We start from the raw sequence: 6,409 nt of genomic DNA on the forward strand, positions 1-6,409 counted from the left end.
AAAATCTTCTAAACAATACTCGTGCCACTCCAAAGTCACTCCCCTGCACTGGGCCAGAACACTGTCCTGTGTGTTGTTCTGACACTCAGGTCCAGTGGGAACCAAGGAGTCCCTCTGTCATAATCTGCTGCCACCCATTGTCAAGAAGCATTGGATTCCACAGATTCAGGAAATGGACTTTCAGGCAATGGTCCCAGTACAACAGTCAAGTGGAAAAGACATTAGGAGAGTCACCCCTTGGGGAAATGAGTTTGAGAAATATTTATACATTTTTTGTTACCAATTCTGTTATTATATATTTCAGATTGTCCATTTGTTAATGTCTCTTTATATACTCAAAGATCAACATTAAATGCTGACCCAGAACAGAGCTCCAAATCTGCCCAGACACTGTCTCTGAACCTCACATGCAGCAAATGTGCTCTGTCTGCTCCCATCAGTTCAGAACCTGAGGAACATGGGCACAGCCTCCCTAATCCACTCTCTTTCCTTTGACATGAAATGACCTTGTTTAGGCTAGGTGTTATTCACATCTTTATTCACATCTATAATCACAGCTCCTTGGGAAGCCAGGCAGGAGGATTGGGTCAGAACTAGATTTCTAGACCAGCCTGAGCTAGATACGGAGACCCCAGACCCCGACTCTACAAAAGTATGACATGTCCTTCTTGGATTCAGATCTGATCTCCTCACTGGATTTTCTTGACATGCTGGTACTTCAAGGGCTATTCCCCACCTTTGGTCTCTCCGTCTTTTACAATTATTCTTTAATATCCATAAATGTATGGAGTACATATACTTGTTACACTGGTATATTTCATTGTGATGTCAGTGGGGGTATTAGCGGGTCCATCATGGGAGCAGTGTACATTCTACCCATTAAGTAACTTCTCATCCCTCACCACACTCCCCCCCACTCCCAGCCTTCCAACTCTCCACTGTCCATTAGTCCATGCTCCTGGAGCATGGGGCCATTGGTGTCTACTCTGGAACTAGGGCCCCAACTCCCACTGGGGTCCTCAGTCTGTGTCACTGAGACTATTCCATCACAAAATCCCCTCACGTTACTGCTGATGACCAGAGGCCCAGCTGGAAGTGGCCTCAGCCCTGCTGTACCCTGCTGTGGACAATAGGCTTCTATGCCAGGTGACCTTTGTTCCCCTGGGAGCAGGTGACTGCTAGGAGTGCTTTTGAACCTTGCACCCTGTGTTTACCTAAGGCCAGTTCTGAGCTTTTGCCTCGTTCTCTTGTACTCTGATTCCTCCACAGACACATGGAAATTGGATGTACTCAAGCAGCCTAGCACTCCAAATTGGAGTCTGCCAAATTTCTGGCCAAAATGTCCCAGAGAAGTGACAGAGCATGGCTCTGAGTTGTGACCCTATGTCTATTCATTTTTACCGTTGTTGGTAACAACAGACCCCAGAGAAGTGAGTGGAGCTCCGCATTCATTTCAAGCACAATTTTCCTTTAGAGAAGGCAGGGTTTTATCCAAGAATCACTTTTCAGCAGAAATGTCTGACAGATCACACTCCACTTGTGCACAGCTGGGAGGCTCAGCTGTGTATCTCTGGGCCACAGACTGGCAGAGGCATTTCCTGCCCTTGTACAGGTCTGACGTCGGGCTTCTCTCTCCCCCCAGGCTCCTGGCAGTGCTGCCCTGCCTGCGGTTGTGGTTGAGGTACATCCAGCAGTGGGGGTCGAAACTCAAATGTAATTGACCAAATGGTAATTAGCAGTAGGGAATCTGATGGCTCAGGTTTGGGAAATGTTCCCAGGCACCAAAGAATGTAGCTGTGGACCCCAAGGATGGAACAGATGGGGCCAAGTGAGTGACCAAGTAAATCTAGAGAGGGCCCTCTGCATCCTCTTCTGGTCTCCGGTGGTGTTTCTTCCTATTTAGCAGAACACGTCCCCATCTCTGCGTGGAGACCAGCTCACTAGAGAGGAGATGAGGCACTGAATGCAAAGTAGACGAGCAGAATGCAAATGCCCTGGCTGCCAGACCCTCAATGCTGTCAAGGAGGAATGAATGTTCTGGGACATTACATGACAGGGACAGAAGCACCTCAGGTTGCCACCAAGAGGAATGGAAGTCTTTGGAGATGGATGAGTGGTCCACTGCTATAGGGACAACATGACCCAGACCAGGGACTAAGTCTGCCGGACACCAGCAGAGCGTGCGGGGCAGTAAGCAGAGCAGTAGGTGTTACGTGTTCACTCCCAGCGTGATGTGCAGATGCAGGACTGACGTCTTGGAATGTGAAACCCGAGGATTCTTAAACTATTGGCAGGAGAGGTTATGTAGCAAAAAGCTACACAAGGGACATACTGAATTTCCAGCTAAAACAGGTGGGTTTCAAGAATTCAATTAGAAATATAATTGGGCTGTAGTGCACTAGGCTGCTTGAGTACATCATAAAGGTACCACACTTACTTATTCATTAAGTTATTCATTCAGGTCTTGTATTAAAAGCATAGTTGGTGCCCCATAGGAAGCCCATGTATCTCTGAAAGAGGCTCCATAACAGAGTCATGTACAATCATCCAGGGTCCAGGCCGACCCAGTCAGGACAGATCAATCCTTCATTCTGTGGAGTCATTATCTCATCCAGGGAGGCTTGCTGGGGCCATCAGGACAGAAACACTACAGAGAAATTAACAATTGGGAGCAGATCTATATTCTTATATTTCAGGGCAATCGTATAATTTATCATCTAAACGGGAACATGTTTGGTAATGAAGGGGATGCTGTTAATAAATACACTTAGACGATAGATGCAAAGTGGGTCACACGTTTACTCATCTGGGTCCCAGCCTCCCCCTTACCTGCAGGACCTTCTTGGGAAGACACTACAGTCTCGCCTAGATCCTGCCACTGGCTCCTGGCCCCTTGCGTGTATTCCCTTTTACTGCCAAAGGCAGAGGCTCTGGAGCACAGGTGGGATACTCATGTCTTAGGCTTGGAAGGCCTCAGCTCCAGCCCTTCTGGTTGTGGCTGTAACCACAGGCTGTGTGCAGGGCTCTGTGTCTAGCTTCTGTGTTCTTCCCTTGAACACCAACTGTGATCTCCACACTACACAGATGATGGACATGCCTCCAAGCCACTTACCTCTCACTTTCCCTTTTCTCCTCTACGTAGCCCATGATACAAAATTAGCAAATAACTTCCAGGAAAAAGTGTTCTGTCAGAATGATCATTTCTCTCGAGATATCAGCCTCTTAAGGCCGTACCTTCAATAGCTGCAGATGCTTTAACCATTGGTTTTCCTCATTTGGTGAGATTTTCTAGGTATTTTAGTGGGAGTGTTTTGCAAGATAAGTGTTTTAACATTTTGCACTTTGGGTCTATTGATATTTGGTGTGAAAGCCTCCTGAAGAGGAGGAGTGAAGCAGCTGCACTCTGCCACGTATTACTAAGACCTCCACCACCCTGCTGCCTGTGGGCCCCCACAGGCCTGACTCTTGGCCTCTGAAGCCACAAGGAGGAGCTGTGACTCTACTGAAGCTCAGGGAACCCTGAGGAAGGGCTGACACATTCTCTGGATAGGAGAGGGTTAAGAGAAGAACTGGCTTTATTTCTAACTTGGGGACAAGTGATCTGCAGAGGCTGAGAGGCAGTGCTGAGATGTGAGGGTAAAGGCAGACTGCCGGGTGTCTATCCCAGCAAAGGGCCTGGCTTGCCAGACTGGCTCCATGAGAGCCTTTAGGGAACTAGAAAGGAAAAAGCTTTGAGCTGAGGAGGACGACAGCCCGCAGCAGGTGCAGGCTGAGGAACCCTTCCTGGAAGGAAGGAGAGAGGATCTGGGGCTGGTACTCTGCTTCTGCTCAGCCCAATATATCTGAGCCTTGCCAGGGAGGGAGCTCCTGGGGCCCAGGCAGAAAGTCTGCCTGTCCAGGGGTTCCCTAGGGATCTTGCAGATGTGGCAATAACCATAGGAAATCCATTATTCTGCCACAGGGACCTAGAGCCCCATTCCCCTCACCCAAGGTATCAGGGAATTTGGCTAGAAAGGGTTTTCGCCTTGTCCCTTTTGTGGATGGTCCTCTGTGTTCTTGGAGCAGGAGTCTCCAGCACTGACAGGAAACTGCTCTTCTGGGTTTGAGCAAATGGTTCTGTCAAAACAGGAGTAACACATTCCCTTTTGGACTCCATCTCCAGTTTCTATGTCCATCTACAAAGACACAGAGATGTTATATCTGTTCTGATGTCAACACACCCAATGACATCCCAGCTCCCAGAGCTAGAAGAGGAGGTGGCATTGACAGACATCCAGGATCCATCCCTGACTCATGACTTTTCACTTTGTTTTCCTTAAAGCTTCCTGCCTTGCCTTTAATAAAAAAGCTTTTAAAATTTCTTTGCTTCTTAGAAATTAAAAACTACAAGAAAATCACATTTGGTGAAAGTTCTATTTATGCAGCAGGAGGAAGCTTCTGAATAGTTACACACCCTCCCATATGTATTCCACCTGCTGCCCGAAGGGAATGTTTCCCACACAGCTTAACATGTAACCCACTAGCCCCTCTGTGAAGGTTAATTTTTCAATTCATCTTACAGTGGCACTAAAGAAAGCCAACTTCTTTTTCTTTTTCTTTTTTTGCAATTTTGACCGGGGCTAGGTTTGAACCCGCCACCTCTGGCATATAGGACCAGTGCCCTACTCCTTTAAGCCATGGGCACCGCCCCTTCTTTTTCTTTCTTTTTTTTTGTAGTTTTGGGCTGGGGCCAGGTTTGAACCTGCCACCCCCAGTATATGGGGCCGGCGCCCTACTCCTTGAGCCACAGCCGCTGCCCGCCAACTTATTTTTTTATACTAGAATTTAAATTTCTTAACTTTCTGTAGTATGAGCCACTTTCGATTCTATGAAAGTTATACACACTACAAAATCCTTCTAAGCTCAATATTAAATACTTAAAGTTATTAGCTTTAACTTAAGGCTTGGGGTATTAAGGGTCCCTGTGGACTTTCTCCACTCCCTCCCTCACCAAACATCCATAACTTCTTCTCAAAGAAAGGTGATATATACTTATCATAGTTATTGAAAAATACCTATGTAATATTGCATTACATTTAAGTTTCATTCATTGTTTTCAAAAGACTATAGATTAATCATTTATGATCAATATGATAATGACAAATGTAAACATTTTAAGTTGATAGATGAGATTTTATACCTAAATAGGCAAATAACATGAGCTGATGATGTATAAAGACAAAAGATAAAATGGTTTGTAGAGGACATCCTACCTGGCTTCATCTGAATTTAATTTTGGAAAACTGACAGCTGCTGGTCCACCTATAGGCTCATGGTCACATGAGCTGATGTGCAGATGACTTTTGTATTTTTCTCAGCAGGAAAGGAGATTTTCTGCTGAGACTGAGAGCCACATGTAACCAGCAGCCAGCTGAGTGGAATGGAAGTGAGGGCATGTCCCTTGTCCTCTTAATAGACTCCAGAAAACAGTTCTGAGAGCCAGTCAAGAGAGATTCAGAATCTGAGGAAACTGAAATCTTCATGGGACTCTGTCCGGGAAACTAAGTTTGACTTTATTGAGCACAAAGGATTTCCTCTCCGTCCTATCCTCCCTGGGCTCTGGCAGTTTCCCCCATGAGTTCCCAGGGGGCTGGAGGAAGTGGTCTGCTCATGGGCAGTCAGAAGCAAGGCAGCGATGGAGCATCTACTTTTAGAAAAAAGGGCAGATTTTGTTCATAAAACAGAACTCTACACATTTCTTTCTCACAAAATGTCCCAAATTATAGGGAAGTGTCTCCACATTAGAAAGTTTTCAATATTCAACAGTGAAAAATAGGGCTGGTGTCAAAAACTTTTGTCCTGACAACATCCAGCCCACTTCCCAGCTGTTGTAGTTTTCTCTCTCTGGTCCTCTGCCCCGTTCCCCCTGGCCCTATGCTTCTCTATACCTTGTGGATTAAATCATCTCCATGACTAAGTTAGCACACTTCTTCCTCATTTATGTTTCTGATGGAAGGCCAGCTCCTCCTGGAGAGCCTGTGTGCGCTGTCTCCTTTCTGTGGGGTTTCCTCTTCCCTGAATATCCGGCCTTGCCAGAAAAAAAAGGCATAAACAATCAATGATTTGTTCTCTGAGATCAGAAATTGTTTAAATCTACTTTTCAAGGACAGTCACTACACTGTATGGTTATAATTACTGTTGTATGTAGGCTCGTGTGGATTTACTTAACTCCCTTGCCTCCTGCGTGCCTCTCTTCCATCCTCCTTCCACCCTCCCCACCTTTGTTCTTGAACAGTCTCCCTTGTAAGCTGTGTGGTGAAATGAGGTAAGTCATGGGAACACTGGAAGAATTAAGCCTGTGTCTCGGGGATGCCTGATTGTGATCTTGAAATTATTTAACCCATATTTTTGCAGTTGAGAAAAGGAGATG

The sequence above is a fragment of the Nycticebus coucang genome, chromosome 11, assembly GCF_027406575.1.
Source record: "Nycticebus coucang isolate mNycCou1 chromosome 11, mNycCou1.pri, whole genome shotgun sequence".
Lineage (NCBI taxonomy): Eukaryota > Metazoa > Chordata > Mammalia > Primates > Lorisidae > Nycticebus > Nycticebus coucang.